This window comes from Cherax quadricarinatus, chromosome 23, assembly GCF_038502225.1.
Source record: "Cherax quadricarinatus isolate ZL_2023a chromosome 23, ASM3850222v1, whole genome shotgun sequence".
Classification (NCBI taxonomy): domain Eukaryota; kingdom Metazoa; phylum Arthropoda; class Malacostraca; order Decapoda; family Parastacidae; genus Cherax; species Cherax quadricarinatus.
Genome location: NC_091314.1, coordinates 2,835,311 through 2,853,994, shown reverse-complemented (window position 1 = coordinate 2,853,994; position 18,684 = coordinate 2,835,311).

Below are 18,684 nucleotides of genomic sequence, written 5' to 3'. Positions count from 1 at the left end.
ATGACTGACAAATGGAATATGACTGACAGCTGGAATATGACTGACAGCTGGAATATGACTGGCAGCTGGAATATGACTGGCAGCTGGAATATGACTGACAGCTGGAATATGACTGACTGCTGGAATATGACTGACTGCTGGAATATGACTGACAGCTGTAATATGACTGACAGCTGGAATATGACTGACAGCTGGAATATGACTGACAGCTGGAATATGACTGACAGATGGAATATGACTGACAGATGTAATATGGCTGACAGCTGGAATATGACTGACAGCTGGAATATGACTGACAGCTGGAATATGACTGACAGCTGGAATATGACTGACAGCTGGAATATGACTGACAGCTGGAATATGACCGACAGCTGGAATATGACTGACAGATGTAATATGACTGACAGATGTAATATGACTGACAGATGTAATATGACTGACAGCTGGAATATAACTGACAGCTGGAATATGACTGACAGCTGGAATATGACTGACAGATGGAATATGACTGACAGATGAAATATAACTGACAGCTAGAATATGACTGACAGCTGGAATATGACTGACAGCTGGAATATGACTGGCAGCTGGAATACGACTGGCAGCTGGAATATGACTGACAGCTGGAATATGACTGGCAGCTGGAATACGACTGGCAGCTGGAATATGACTGACAGCTGGAATATGACTGGCAGCTGGAATACGACTGGCAGCTGGAATATGACTGACAGCTGGAATATGACTGGCAGCTGGAATACGACTGGCAGCTGGAATATGACTGACAGCTGGAATATGACTGGCAGCTGGAATACGACTGGCAGCTGGAATATGACTGACAGCTGGAATATGACTGACAGCTGGAATACTTTCCAGAAAGAGAAAATGCGTGACACAAAGACTAGGAAAAAAGTCTCCCACCGAAGTAGAGTGACCCGAGAAAGAAGAAACAATTCGACCATCATTCGCTCCATCACCGTCTTGTTACACACACACACACACACACACACACACACACACACACACACACACACACACACACACACACACACACACACACACACACACACACACACATACATACACACACACATTATGCGAGGAGAAAATTTTCCTAAGCAATAAATGGTTGATCCGAGGGACTGGACGACACATCACTGCCGTAAACGCAGTGAGTGCATCACCCCGCTGCTTCCTCCCTGGGTTAGTGACCATTACAAGACGATATAAATGCAGGAATTACATTAAGAAGAACACCGGAGAGTGTATGTGTGTGTGTGTGTGTGTGTGTGTGTGTGTGTGTGTGTGTGTGTGTGTGTGTGTGTGTGTGTGTGTGTGTGTGTGTGTGAAGGGGGGGGTCCTCTTGCCTATTATCTATAATTTTCTTTCTTACTCCGTTTCTCCTCTTTCCTCTCCTTTCTTCTCTTCTTTCCTCTCTTTTCGTCGACAAGAGAGACCGTCTTCCTGCACTGTGTCTGCTGTCTCAGAAAACTTTAAGTTGGTTGCAGAGCTGTGTTAAGTTGCAGTGCTGTGTTAAGTTGCAGAGCTGTGTTAAGTTGCAGTGCTGTGTTAAGTTGCAGTGCTGTTAAGTTGCAGTGCTGTGTTAAGTTGCAGAGCTGTGTTAAATTACAGAGCTGTGTTAAGTTGCAGTGCTGTGTTAAGTTACAGAGCTGTGTTAAGTAGCATTGATGTGTTAAGTTGCTGTGTTAAGTTGCAGTGCTGTTAAGTTGCAGTGCTGTGTTAAGTTGCAGTGCTGTGTTAAGTTACAGAGCTGTGTTAAGTTGCAGTGCTGTGTTAAGTTGCTGTGTTAAGTTGCAGTGCTGTGTTAAGTTGCAGTGCTGTGTTAAGTTGCAGTGCTGTGTTAAGTTGCAGTGCTGTGTTAAGTTGCAGTGCTGTGTTAAGTTGCAGTGCTGTGTTAAGTTGCAGTGGTGTTAAGTTGCAGTGCTGTGTTAAGTTGCAGTGCTGTGTTAAGTTGCAGAGCTGTGCTAAGTTGCAGTGATGTGTTATGTTGCAAAGCTGTGTTAAGTTGCAGTGCTGTGTTAAGTTGCAGTGCTGTGTTAAGTTGCAGAGCTGTGTTAAGTTGCAGAGCTGTGTTAAGTTGCAGTGCTGTGTTAAGTTGCAGTGCTGTGTTAAGTTGCAGTGCTGTGTTAAGTTGCAGTGCTGTGTTAAGTTGCAGTGCTGTGTTAAGTTGCAGAGCTGTGTTAAGTTGCAGTGCTGTGTTAAGTTGCAGAGCTGTGTTAAGTTGCAGAGCTGTGTTAAGTTGCAGTGCTGTGTTAAGTTGCAGTGCTGTGTTAAGTTGCAGTGCTGTGTTAAGTTGCAGTGCTGTGTTAAGTTGCAGAGCTGTGTTAAGTTGCAGTGCTGTGTTAAGTTGCAGTGCTGTGTTAAGTTGCAGAGCTGTGTTAAGTTGCAGTGCTGTGTTAAGTTGCAGTGCTGTGTTAAGTTGCAGTGCTGTGTTAAGTTGCAGAGCTGTGTTAAGTTGCAGAGCTGTGTTAAGTTGCAGAGCTGTGTTAAGTTGCAGTGCTGTGTTAAGTTGCAGTGCTGTGTTAAGTTGCAGTGCTGTGTTAAGTTGCAGTGCTGTGTTAAGTTGCAGAGCTGTGTTAAGTTGCAGAGCTGTGTTAAGTTGCAGAGCTGTGTTAAGTTGCAGTGCTGTGTTAAGTTGCAGTGCTGTGTTTAGTGCATTGTGGCCTGATTCAGTTAAGACTTTGCAGGTTGCCTTGATGCTGGTGAGCGACTCCTGATCCGAGGAACTGGAGCTGGTCTCCCCTTCCCTGGGATCAAACCTGGAACACATTCAGTGATGCTTCATGACTCATGTTGTGCTATGTTAATTTCCCTCACCGTTACCTTTCCATCTCTTTCTTCAATTATCTCTTCATCTCTTGCTTCCATCATCTCTCCCTTGCAGCATCTCCCCCTCAGAGCATCTCTCAGTCTCTCCCTCACTGTCTCCCACCTACAATATTAACCACAACAAGACAGGTTGACCTGCTACCTCCAGCTACACACACAATGTTATTCCACCTTCTTTACCACAAGTATTGAATAATTGAGCGCTAAACGAGCATGGATAGTTCAACGTAAGGCATGACAAGGGTTCGATTCTCAGTCTTATATATATATATATATATAAATATATATATATATATATATATATATATATATATATATATATATATATATATATATATATATATATATATATATATATGTATATATATATATATATATATATATATATATATATATATATATATATATATATATATATATATATATATATATATATATATATATATATATATATATATATATATATTCTTTTTAATTGAAAATAGGTTCGAAATTTTGATATAAATCCATCTTACAGACCATCTTCAAGACCCTATCTTTCCTTCTTCTGATAAATAAACACTAGCATGGGACTCTTACTCTCTTATTCTAGCACTTAACATGGGACTCTTACTCTCTTATTCTAGCACTTAACATGGGACTTTTACTCTCTTATTCTAGCACTTAACATGGGACTCTTACTCTCTTATTCTAGCACTTAACATGGGACTCTTACTCTCTTATTCTAGCACTTAACATGGGACTCTTACTCTCTTATTCTAGCACTTAACATGGGACTCTTACTCTCTTATTCTAGCACTTAACATGGGACTCTTACTCTCTTATTCTAGCACTTAACATGGGACTCTTACTCTCTTATTCTAGCACTTAACATGGGACTCTTACTCTCTTATTCTAGCACTTAACATGGGACTTTTACTCTCTTATTCTAGCACTTAACATGGGACTCTTACTCTCTTATTCTAGCACTTAACATGGGACTCTTACTCTCTTATTCTAGCACTTAACATGGGACTCTTACTCTCTTATTCTAGCACTTAACATGGGACTCTTACTCTCTTATTCTAGCACTTAACATGGGACTCTTACTCTCTTATTCTAGCACTTAACATGGGACTCTTACTCTCTTATTCTAGCACTTAACATGGGACTCTTACTCTCTTATTCTAGCACTTAACATGGGACTCTTACTCTCTTATTCTAGCACTTAACATGGGACTCTTACTCTCTTATTCTAGCACTTAACATGGGACTCTTACTCTCTTATTCTAGCACTTAACATGGGACTCTTACTCTCTTATTCTAGCACTTAACATGGGACTCTTACTCTCTTATTCTAGTACTTAACATGGGACTCTTACTCTCTTATTCTAGTACTTAACATGGGACTCTTACTCTCTTATTCTAGCACTTAACATGGGACTCTTACTCTCTTATTCTAGTACTTAACATGGGACTCTTACTCTCTTATTCTAGTACTTAACATGGGACTCTTACTCTCTTATTCTAGCACTTAACATGGGACTCTTACTCTCTTATTCTAGTACTTAACATGGGACTCTTACTCTCTTATTCTAGCACTTAACATGGGACTCTTACTCTCTTATTCTAGCACTTAACATGGGACTCTTACTCTCTTATTCTAGCACTTAACATGGGACTCTTACTCTCTTATTCTAGTACTTAACATGGGACTCTTACTCTCTTATTCTAGCACTTAACATGGGACTCTTACTCTCTTATTCTAGCACTTAACATGGGACTCTTACTCTCTTATTCTAGCACTTAACATGGGACTCTTACTCTCTTATTCTAGCACTTAACATGGGACTCTTACTCTCTTATTCTAGCACTTAACATGGGACTCTTACTCTCTTATTCTAGCACTTAACATGGGACTCTTACTCTCTTATTCTAGCACTTAACATGGGACTCTTACTCTCTTATTCTAGCACTTAACATGGGACTCTTACTCTCTTATTCTAGCACTTAACATGGGACTCTTACTCTCTTATTCTAGCACTTAACATGGGACTCTTACTCTCTTATTCTAGCACTTAACATGGGACTCTTACTCTCTTATTCTAGCACTTAACATGGGACTCTTACTCTCTTATTCTAGCACTTAACATGGGACTCTTACTCTCTTATTCTAGCACTTAACATGGGACTCTTACTCTCTTATTCTAGCACTTAACATGGGACTCTTACTCTCTTATTCTAGCACTTAACATGGGACTCTTACTCTCTTATTCTAGCACTTAACATGGGACTCTTACTCTCTTATTCTAGCACTTAACATGGGACTCTTACTCTCTTATTCTAGCACTTAACATGGGACTCTTACTCTCTTATTCTAGCACTTAACATGGGACTCTTACTCTCTTATTCTAGCACTTAACATGGGACTCTTACTCTCTTATTCTAGCACTTAACATGGGACTCTTACTCTCTTATTCTAGCACTTAACATGGGACTCTTACTCTCTTATTCTAGCACTTAACATGGGACTCTTACTCTCTTATTCTAGCACTTAACATGGGACTCTTACTCTCTTATTCTAGCACTTGGAGAAGGTAAACACAAGGTTACTTATATAGAGCAATTAACACGTTTTTCTAAGCTCTCTAGACATAGTTTACATTCGTGGTGCGCACGTTGCAGCTCACTTGCTCATCTGCGTGGTGCGCTGGTCTAATTCCGTGTTTTGATGTGTTTTTATCGTTTGAGTTAACAGAAGTAATTATTAAAGTTCTCTTTTTGACTGTGTGCGAGTGGAAATGTTTACCTGTTTGTAGTAATGACTGTGTACCTCAGTGACTGTGTACCTCAGTGACTGTGTACCTCAGTGACTATCTACCTCAGTGACTGTGTACCTCAGTGACTGTGTACCTCAGTGACTATCTACCTCAGTGACTGTGTACCTCAGTGACTGTGTACCTCAGTGACTGTGTACCTCAGTGACTATGTACCTCAGTGACTGTGTACCTCAGTGACTGTGTACCTCAGTGACTGTGTACCTCAGTGACTGTGTACCTCAGTGACTGTGTACCTCAGTGACTGTGTACCTCAGTGACTGTGTACCTCAGTGACTGTGTACCTCAGTGACTGTGTACCTCAGTGACTGTATACCTCAGTGACTGTGTACTTCAGTGACTGTGTGCCTCAGTGACTATGTACCTCAGTGACTGTGTACCTCAGTGACTGTGTACCTCAGTGACTGTATACCTCAGTGACTGTGTACTTCAGTGACTGTGTACCTCAGTGACTATGTACCTCAGTGACTGTGTACCTCAGTGACTGTATACCTCAGTGACTGTGTACTTCAGTGACTGTGTGCCTCAGTGACTATGTACCTCAGTGACTGTGTACCTCAGTGACTGTGTACCTCAGTGACTGTATACCTCAGTGACTGTGTACTTCAGTGACTGTGTACCTCAGTGACTATGTACCTCAGTGACTGTGTACCTCAGTGACTGTGTACCTCAGTGACTGTGTACCTCAGTGACTGTGTACCTCAGTGACTGTGTACCTCAGTGACTGTGTACCTCAGTGACTATGTACCTCAGTGACTGTGTACCTCAGTGACTGTGTAACTCAGTGACTGTGTACCTCAGTGACTGTATACCTCAGTGACTGTGTACCTCAGTGACTGTGTAACTCAGTGACTGTGTACCTCAGTGACTATGTACCTCAGTGACTGTGTACCTCAGTGGCTGTATACCTCAGTGACTGTGTGCCTCAGTGACTGTGTAACTCAGTGACTGTGTACCTCAGTGACTGTGTACCTCAGTGACTGTGTACCTCAGTGACTGTGTAACTCAGTGACTGTGTACCTCAGTGACTGTATACCTCAGTGATTGTGTGCCTCAGTGACTGTGTAACTCAGTGACTGTGTACCTCAGTGACTGTGTACCTCAGTGACTGTGTGCCTCAGTGACTGTGTACCTCAGTGACTGCGTACCTCAGTGACTGTGTACCTTAGTGACTGTGTACCTCAGTGACTATGTACCTCAGTGACTGTGTACCTCAGTGACTGTGTACCTTAGTGGCTGTGTACCTCAGTGACTGCGTACCTCAGTGACTGTGTACCTTAGTGACTGTATACCTCAGTGACTGCGTACCTCAGTGACTGTGTACCTTAGTGACTGTGTACCTCAGTGACTATGTACCTCAGTGACTGTGTACCTCAGTGACTGCGTACCTCAGTGACTGTGTACCTTAGTGACTGTATACCTCAGTGACTGCGTACCTCAGTGACTGTGTACCTTAGTGACTGTGTACCTCAGTGACTATGTACCTCAGTGACTGCGTACCTCAGTGACTGTGTACCTTAGTGACTGTGTACCTCAGTGACTATGTACCTCAGTGACTGTGTACCTCAGTGACTGTGTACCTCAGTGACTGTATACGTCAGTGACTGTGTGCCTCAGTGACTGTGTAACTCAGTGACTGTGTACCTCAGTGACTGTGTACCTCAGTGACTGTGCACCTTAGTGACTGTGTGCCTCAGTGACTGTGTACCTTAGTGGCTGTGTACCTCAGTGACTGCGTACCTCAGTGACTGTGTACCTTAGTGACTGTGTGTCACAGTGACTGTGTACCTTAGTGACTGTGTACCTTAGTGACTGTGTACCTTAGTGGCTGTGTACCTCAGTGACTGTGTGCCTCAGTGACTGTGTACCTTAGTGACTGTGTGTCACAGTGACTGTGTACCTTAGTGACTGTGTACCTTAGTGACTGTGTACCTTAGTAACTGTGTACCTTAGTGACTGTGTACCTTAGTGACTGTGCACCTTAGTGACTGTGTACCTTAGTGACTGTGTACCTCAGTGACTGTGTACCTTAGTAACTGTGTACCTCAGTGACTGTGTACCTCAGTGACTGTGTACCTTAGTGGCTGTGTGCCTCAATGACTGTGTACCTCAGTGACTGTGTACTTTAGTGACTGTGTACCTTAGTGACTGTGTACCTTTCTGACTGTTGAATTCGGTGATTTTGACTTTGGAATTCAGTGAATTCGAATTTCAAGAACTGATTAAGTCATTGTCTTCGGAACTTAAGACCTTCGGATGTCTTCCTACCAGCTCGACGTGACTTACCCAAGTTAAAACCAGAGTTGCCGTTGTTTGGTGGAGCAGCAGTGATTGTTTCCCGTGGTTGTTGTGATGTTGTGTGTGTGTGTGTGTGTGTGTGTGTGTGTGTGTGTGTGTGTGTGTGTGTGTGTGTGTGTGTGTTCATCCACACACACGCACATCTCCCACACATGCACCCTAATGCAAGTTACTTTACATTAATTGACGACTTCACAGTGTTCCTGACAACCTTGGACAGTAGCAGATGAAGTGTAAGAGAGACAGAGAGACAGCAACGCCACCACCACCACCACCACCACCACCACCACCACCAACACCACCACCACCACCACCACCACCACCACCACTACCAGGCCTCAGTCACCTCTCACAGAAATTAACCAGCCGGAATAACAGTCAGTCCACACATCACTGAAACACATCACGCAGCCTCACATTTCTCATTGCAGTGAATGTAAATCACGAAGCTGGGAGGAGTCATGTGTGAAATCTCAAGTACACGTCGACACGAGGGACAAAACAAGTGTTCAACTTAGCAAAGTGTTGTGGGAAACAACGATTGTCACCACCAGCTGGAAGGGACTTACATGTAATCACAGGAATGAGCGAAGTGATGAGAGTACCAGAATCTTTACGTCAGTGCGAGATTGGATATTGGCTTCAAGGGAGGGAGTATGAAGGCAGTAAATGTGTTCAGATATATGAGAGTGGATGTGTCAGCAGATGGGTCTGTGAAAGACGAGGTGAACCTAACATTGACGAAGGAAGAAAATATGGTTGGTGCATTTATTGACTTGTTTGTGGAGACAAAAAACCTTAACCATGGAGGCAAAAAAGGGAGGAGGAGATGTGTATCAGAGTATATTGGTACCAACTTTCTGCATGGGTGTGAAGAATGGGTTTTAAATGTTGCAGTGAGAAGAAGGAGGAAGCTGGGGGCAGTGCAGAATATTATGCAGAGAATTTAGAGTTTGGAGATAAAAGATAGGTGTGGAGTTACTAAAAGTATTACCCAGAGGGCTGAGGACGGGTTGCTGAGGAGGTTTGGTCATTTAAAGAGGGTGTAGAAAAACAGGATGACTTGGAGGGCGTATAAATCTGTGGAGGGAAGGAAGGGTTAGTGGATCGTCCTAGGAAAGGTTGGAGTCAGACTTGTATGAGCGTGTTAGATAGGAGTGAGTGGAAGCGAGAGGTTTTTATGATCTAACGTGCTTTTGGAGTGCGATCAAGATACTGTTTACGAAGGAATTCAGGGAAATATGTTACCCAGACTTGAGTTCTGGAGGCGGGAAGTACAGTGCCTACAATATGAAGGACGGATGGGGATACTACAGTTTGGAGAGGCACCCGAACTGTGATATTACCGTCCTCCTGTCACACACACACACACACACACACACACACACACACACACACACACACACACACACACACACACACACACACACACACACACATAAACAAAAACACACACACACACACACACACACACACACACACACACACACACACACACACACACACACACACACACACACACACACACACACACACACACACACACACATATAAAGCTTGCAGACCCTCCATAAAGAAAACTGATACCAGTCTAGTTGTTCAGTTGTTCATTTGTACAGTTGTTCATGTTCAGTTGTTCATGTTCAGTTGTTCATGTTCAGTTGTTCATGTTCAGTTGTTCATGTTCAGTTGTTCATGTTCAGTTGTTCATGTTCAGTTGTTCATGTTCAGTTGTTCATGTTCAGTTGTTCATGTTCAGTTGTTCATGTTCAGTTGTTCATGTTCAGTTGTTCATGTTCAGTTGTTCATGTTCAGTTGTTCATGTTCAGTTGTTCATGTTCAGTTGTTCATGTTCAGTTGTTCATGTTCAGTTGTTCATGTTCAGTTGTTCATGTTCAGTTGTTCATGTTCAGTTGTTCATGTTCAGTTGTTCATGTTCAGTTGTTCATGTTCAGTTGTTCATGTTCAGTTGTTCATGTTCAGTTGTTCATGTTCAGTTGTTCATGTTCAGTTGTTCATGTTCAGTTGTTCATGTTCAGTTGTTCATGTTCAGTTGTTCATGTTCAGTTGTTCATGTTCAGTTGTTCATGTTCAGTTGTTCATGTTCAGTTGTTCATGTTCAGTTGTTCATGTTCAGTTGTTCATGTTCAGTTGTTCATGTTCAGTTGTTCATGTTCAGTTGTTCATGTTCAGTTGTTCATGTTCAGTTGTTCATGTTCAGTTGTTCATGTTCTGAACTTGTCAACACTGAGAAAGTTTTCATTTATCCCCGAGACAGAGAAGAGCATAAAGTTCTGGCAAGTTGTGATTACTGTGGCTGGCAGCTAATAAAACACCGCTGCATATAAACCCTCACGGCGCCACGAGAGGGAAAAAAAATATTAATTACAAAAATGAGGCAACTTCGTTAACGTGCAAGAGTTCAGAGGAGCGGTAAGCCAGCGGAAGGTCTCGGTGAGATGACCCAAAAGCTCCAGCTGCGGGTCTTCGTCATATGACTAACACCCCGAACCTATGCGTAGACTGTTCTGACTAAGTAGTTATAGTCGTGGGGTTGCAACTGTGTGGACACCGGTTCGAATCCCGGCACTTCTTACTCAGGAGTCTAACAGGGCTTAAACTTGTTTTTTTTTGTCTATTGAAGGCTTAAGTTGTTATTATTATGTGAGACATGTGCAACACCTGGTTAAGACACATGTGCAACACCTGGTTAAGACACATGAGCAACACCTGGTTAAGACACATGTGCAACACCTGGTTAAGACACATGTGCAACACCTGGTTAAGACACATGAGCAACACCTGGTTAAGACACATGTGCAACACCTGGTTAAGACACATGTGCAACACCTGGTTAAGACACATGTGCAGCACCTGGTTAAGACACATGTGCAACACCTGGTTAAGACACATGTGCAACACCTGGTTAAGACACATGTGCAGCACCTGGTTAAGACACATGTACAACACCTGGTTAAGACACATGTGCAACACCTGGCTAAGACACATGTGCAACACCTGGTTAAGACACATGTGCAACACCTGGTTAAGACACATGTGCAACACCTGGTTAAGACACGTGTGCAACACCTGGTTAAGACACATGTGCAACACCTGGCTAAGACACATATGCAACACCTGGCTAAGACACATGTGCAACACCTGGTTAAGACACATGTGCAACACCTGGTTAAGACACATGTGCAACACCTGGTTAAGACACATGTGCAACACCTGGTTAAGACACATGTGCAACACCTGGTTAAGACACATGTGCAACACCTGGTTAAGACACATGTGCAACACCTGGTTAAGACACGTGTGCAACACCTGGTTAAGACACATGTGCAACACCTGGTTAAGACACATGTGCAACACCTGGTTAAGACACATGTGCAACACCTGGTTAAGACACATGTGCAACACCTGGTTAAGACACATGTGCAACACCTGGCTAAGACACATGTGCAACACCTGATTAAGACACATGTGCAACACCTGGTTAAGACACATGTGCAACACTTGGTTAAGATACATGTGCCTCACCTGGTTAAGACACATGTGCAACACCTGGTTAAGACACATGTGCAACACCTGGTTAAGACACATGTGCAACACCTGGTTAAGACACATGTGTAACACCTGGTAAAGACACATGTGCAACACCTGGTTAAGACACATGTGCAACACCTGGTTAAGACACATGTGCAACACCTGATTAAGACACATGTGCAGCACCTGGTTAAGACACATGTGCAACACCTGGTTAAGACACATGTGCAACACCTGGTTAAGACACATGTGCAACACCTGGTTAAGACACATGTGCAACACCTGGTTAAGACACATGTGCAACACCTGGTTAAGACACATGTGCAACACCTGGTTAAGACACATGTGCACCACTTGGTTAAGATACATGTGCCTCACCTGGCTAAGACACATGTGCAACACCTGATTAAGACACATGTGCAACACCTGGTTAAGACACATGTGCAACACTTGGTTAAGATACATGTGCCTCACCTGGTTAAGACACATGTGCAACACCTGGTTAAGACACATGTGCAACACCTGGTTAAGACACATGTGCAACACCTGGTTAAGACACATGTGTAACACCTGGTAAAGACACATGTGCAACACCTGGTTAAGACACATGTGCAACACCTGGTTAAGACACATGTGCAACACCTGATTAAGACACATGTGCAGCACCTGGTTAAGACACATGTGCAACACCTGGTTAAGACACATGTGCAACACCTGGTTAAGACACATGTGCAACACCTGGTTAAGACACATGTGCAACACCTGGTTAAGACACATGTGCAACACCTGGTTAAGACACATGTGCAACACCTGGTTAAGACACATGTGCAACACCTGGTTAAGACACATGTGCAACACCTGGCTAAGACACATGTGCAACACCTGATTAAGACACATGTGCAACACCTGGTTAAGACACATGTGCAACACTTGGTTAAGATACATGTGCCTCACCTGGTTAAGACACATGTGCAACACCTGGTTAAGACACATGTGCAACACCTGGTTAAGACACATGTGCAACACCTGGTTAAGACACATGTGCAACACCTGGTTAAGACACATGTGCAACACCTGGTTAAGACACATGTGCAACACCTGGTTAAGACACATGTGTAACACCTGGTAAAGACACATGTGCAACACCTGGTTAAGACACATGTGCAACACCTGGTTAAGACACATGTACAGCACCTGGTTAAGACACATGTGCAACACCTGGTTAAGACACATGTGCAACACCTGATTAAGACACATGTGCAACACCTGGTAAAGACATATATGCAACACCCGGTTAAGACACATGTGCAACACCTGGTAAAGGCACATGCGCAGTACATGGTTAATAAGACACATATGCAACACCTGGTTAAGACACATATGCAACACCTGGTTAAGATACTTATGCAACACCTGGTTTACACACATGTGCAACACCTGTTAAGACACATGTGGAACACCTGTTAAGACACATGTGCAGCACCTGGTTAATAAGACACAAGTGTAACACCTGGTTAATAAGACACATATGCAACACCTGGTTAAGACACATGTGCAGCACCTGGTTAAGACACATGTGCAACACCTGGTTAAGACACATGTGCAGCACCTGGCTAATAAGACACACGTGCAACACCTGGAGTTGGATCAGAGAATAGCAAACAGGTTGAATAATGTATCTTGGGCGTGACTTACTTCCACTAGTGGGCCCCGCCCACCGTGACGATGCCTTCAACTGCTGCACCTCATCTCACTCCTATATAAGCCACCATCTTCCTCCTGCGCTTCAGGCTCATCAAGACTACGGTGGTGGACACCTTCATCTAGACAGAGGGACTGATTACCGAGTCTTCCACTGTCACCAATGTCACCACTTTCAAACAATCCCTGCATCGTATTGATGTATTTACTCCCTGGCTGCAAAAAATTTAAATCTTACCTCGTCGGACTAAAATTATCAAATTCCAGCATTAAAATCAATGCACTCGTTATATTTTTCCCTCACTTAAGTCTTCTCTAAGACAAGATTGCCTTGCTCTGTGATAATAATTTATGTATTAAGTCGACTCGTACATTGCAAGCTTGGCGTTGCAAGAGTCACTCTGTGTAACTCTTTTAAAACGAGTTTCTTGCAAAACATTACACGTCTGGCAATTATCAGAGTCGTTTATGTTTATTAAGAAGTTAAGAAGTTCAGAGAGTGCTTATAATGGCACTGTCGCTACTCTCTTGGCACTGTCGCTACTCTCTTGGCACTGTCGCTACTCTCTTGGCACTGTCGCTACTCTCTTGGCACTGTCGCTACTCTCTTGGCACTGTCGCTACTCTCTTGGCACTGTCGCTACTCTCTTGGCACTGTCGCTACTCTCTTGGCACTGTCGCTACTCTCTTGGCACTGTCGCTACTCTCTTGGCACTGTCGCTACTCTCTTGGCACTGTCGCTACTGTCTTGGCACTGTCGCTACTCTCTTGGCACTGTCGATACTCTCTTGGCACTGTCGCTACTCTCTTGGCACTGTCGCTACTCTCTTGGCACTGTCGATACTCTCTTGGCACTGTCGCTACTCTCTTGGCACTGTCGCTACTCTCTTGGCACTGTCGATACTCTCTTGGCACTGTCGTTACTCTCTTTGCACTGTCGCTACTCTCTTGGCACTGTCGATACTCTCTTGGCACTGTCGCTACTCTTGGCACTGTCGATACTCTCTTGGCACTGTCGATACTCTCTTGGCACTGTCGATACTCTCTTGACACTGTCGCTACTCTCTTGGCACTGTCGCTACTCTCTTGGCACTGTCGCTACTCTCTTGGCACTGTCGCTACTCTCTTGGCACTGTCGATACTCTCTTGGCACTGTCGCTGCTCTCTTGGCACTGTTGCTACTCTCTTGGCACTGTCGCTACTCTCTTGGCACTGTCGATACTCTCTTGGCACTGTCGCTACTCTCTTGGCACTGTCGCTACTCTCTTGGCACTGTCGATACTCTCTTGGCACTGTCGCTACTCTCTTGGCACTGTCGCTACTCTCTTTTCACTGTCGCTACTCTCTTGGCACTGTCGCTACTCTCTTGGCACTGTCGCTACTCTCTTGGCACTTTCGCTACTGTCTTGGCACTGTCGCTACTCTCTTGGCACTGTCGCTACTCTCTTGGCACTGTCGCTACTCTCTTGGCACTGTCGCTACTCTCTTGGCACTGTCGCTACTCTCTTGGCACTGTCGCTACTCTCTTGGCACTGTCGCTACTCTCTTGGCACTGTCGCTACTCTCTTGGCACTGTCGCTACTCTCTTGACACTGTCGCTACTGTCTTGGTAGTGAGAGTGCTTCTTACGGTACTGTTGCTACTGTCTTGGTAGTGAGAGTGCTCCTTATGGCACTGCCAATACTGTCTTGATACTGAGAATGCTTCTTATGACACTGTCACTACTGTCTTGGTAGTGAGAGTGCTTCTTATGGCACTGTCACTAATGTCTTGTTAGAGAAAGTGCTTCTTATGGCACTGTCACTACTGTCTTGGTACTGAGAGTGCTTCTTATGGCACTGTCACTACTGTCTTGGTAGTGGGAGTGCTCTTGTGACACTGGCAGTACTATCTTGGTACTGAAGAGTGTTTTCTGTGACACTGCCACTACTGTCAGTCTAGCAAGGCGACCGTCAAGCCAACAGCATCACTGTCAATCTAGCAGGATCACTGTCAGGTCAACAGGACCACTGTCAGCCTAGCAGGATCACTGTCAGCCTAGCAGGATCACTGTCAGCCTAGCAGGATCACTGTCAGCCTAGCAGGATCACTGTCAGCCTAGGAGGGTTGGTGACAGCCTTCTCACAGCCACCACCACAACAATGTGGGTCTCGTTATGGTAAGAACATAAGAAGGAACACTGCAACAGGCCTACTGGCCCATGCGAGGCAGGTCCAGTTCTCTCCGGAGAACTTTCCTTACTTACGACCCAACTTTACCGAGGGAGAGGCACAAGAAACACTTATAAAAACTTACCCAAACTTTTCCCTAACTTAAGTTACAGTGAGATGCCATAATATTAATATCGCCTACCAGGAATATGCTATTTTTTAATTATCTTTTTTTAATTAAATTTTATATATTGAGATTAATTTGGCAGTGACGTAAAATTTTTTTTTTTTGGGGGGGGTCAAATTTTTGAAAAGTTATTTTTTCTCATATGGGATTTTTTTTTATGAGATTTTCGTCTTCTTTGAGACAGATAGCGAATGACTGGTCAACACCTGTCATTAACAGCTGTTCGTAACAGCGCCGTAGTAACACCTGAAATTAATATCTGCCAATAACACTTGATAAAAAGATTTAAATATCTGTGAATGGGTTCAACACCTGACGTTTACGCCTCTTGAACTAAATGATATTCAAAGGCGTAAATAAATATACAACAACAACAACAACAACAACAACAACTACTACTACTACTACTACTACTACTACTACTACTACTACTACTAATAATAATAATAATAATAATAATAATAATAATAATAATAATAATAATAATAATAATAGTAATAACAATAATAATAATAATAATAATAATAATAATAATAATAATAATAATAATAATAATAATAATAATAGTAATAATAATAATAATAATAATAATAACAATAATAATAATAATAATAATAATAATAATAATAATAATAATAATAATAATAATAATAATAATAATAATAATAATAATAATATTAATAATAATAATAATAATAATAATAATAATAATAATAATAATAATAATAATAATAAGAGATTGTTCTCCCTGTATGTAAGACATAACTAAAAAGCGTCTGAAAAATTATGATAATCGACCTTACACAAGAGAGTGAAACAGGTGGAATATTGTGGACATAAACCTTCGACCTACCTGGTGCCCCAGATCACGTTTTACACACACACACACACACACACACACACACACACACACACACACAGAGGGGTCACAACTGGAAGTTGAAGACTCAAATAAGTCAGTGATGTTAAGGAGTATTTCTTCAGCCATAGAGTTGTTAGGAAGTGGAACAATCTGGAGAGTGATTTATTGGAGGCAGGATCCATACATAGCTTTAGGAAGAGATATGATAAAGCTCATGGGGAAGGGAGAGAGTGGACCTAATAGTGACCAGTGAAGAAGTGGGGCCAGGAGCTGTGACTCTGCTGCTCTCTCTCACACACACACACAACAGGCCTCGTGTCTAATCGACATGTGCCTAGGACACAATGGTAACTAACTAACACACAGACACACACACACACATACACACACACATACACACACACACACACACACACACACACACACACACACACACACACACACACACACACACACATACACACATACACACATACACACACAACAGGCCTAGTGTCTAATCGACATGTGCCTAAGACAAAATGGTAACTAACACACACACATACACACACACACACACACACACACACACACACACACACACACACACACACACACACACACACACACACACACACACACACACACACACACACACACACACACACACACACACACACACACACACACACACACACACACACACACACACACAGGTATGATAAAGCTCATGGTTCAGGGAGAGTGACCCAGTAGCGACCAGTGAAGAGGCGGGGCCAGGAGCTATGAATCAACCCTTGCAACCACAACTAGGTGAGTACACACACACACACACCTAAAAGCTTCATACAGCAAGCGAGACATCAATATTCAATACACTGAGGGAAGGTTAGTTCAGTGTACCTAAGAGCCATCAAGAGCTAGGATATAGGTGACAGCTGTTTGGTAATGAGGAACAGCTAGATGACAAGGAGGAAGGAGGAAGCGCCTGTTAGCTGGTGCCAGACACCAGCTGATGATGTCTCTCATCTCACGAGGATAATGATGGTATCAGATGAGACACAGGCAGGGATGAGGCTGTGTATCTCAGTTTATTGATAGTCAAGTGTATGTATGTATGTGTGTGTGTGTGTGTGTGTGTGTGTGTGTGTGTGTGTGTGTGTGTGTGTGTGTGTGTGTGTGTGTGTGTGTGTGTGTGTGTGTGTGTGTGTGTGTCAACAGGAGTTAGCTAATTCACTTTGCTATCTCTCCTATTATAACACTTATTTGTATCTGCCTACACTACTGCTCTGTTACACTGTATATATTGTAAATACTGGTGGTGAGTGTATACGAGGACTCACAGAAAAACAATCCTTGATGTTTATCTTAGCATATATTACTCCTGCTTGGTTCCATGACTGGTGGCTTGGCTTACAGCCAGGTACTACACTGTACCTGTGTACGTCACAGGTCACTCCATGAATACGACTCAGAATAATCCAAAAACTCCTAGGTATCTAGTTTCTGCTGGGTGAACATATCCGTGTGTCAGCAGACTCCTCTGATAAATCTCACCTTGAGCTTAGAAATCAAACTCAGATTCTTGACTCTGAGAATACATCACTGTGTCATGTTTACAGTGTTGGGAGAAGGTACCCTCACGTCATCTCGTGGTTACCGGGCTAATAAACCTGAAGTGAGAGAGAGAGAAATGCCTGTCAGTAATCAAACATTCTTACAGTAATTATTATAACCAATCATCACTCTCGTTTTACATGATACTTAATATTTTATCCCCAGGAAAGATTTTAGTGTCTGATCCAAACCCAGGACGTATAATTGACAAAACAACAGATACTGACATTGCGGCGCAATGCGTCTAGGTTAGGTTAGGTTAGGTTCGTCAGGAAACAAGACAAGTGTCTCCTGACGCGGGTCTTAATCATGTGATGACCCGCCTGCATTTTTCCCCTGTGGCCTGCAAATTTACAAATATATAATGAGACCAAAATTCGAGCCTTAAGCCTCCGTGTAACAGACTGAAAACAAACACGGCAAAACTATGTCATCTAAACCCAGCTTGATGTATCTGGACTTCGATCCAGCAGTGACGTCAGTTGTTGTAATTCATTTTGGGAATAAATGAAGGTGTTAAATCCCCTTTGGAAGAATTTAATCCCTCTGAGCTGGAGAGGTTTACGTATCACCTGGAGGGAGGGGCAAGAAGAAGGAGCAACAGGAAGGGGGCAAGAAGAAGGAGGAACAGGAAGGGGCAAGAAGAAGGAGCAAGAAGAAGGGAGGGATGGGAGG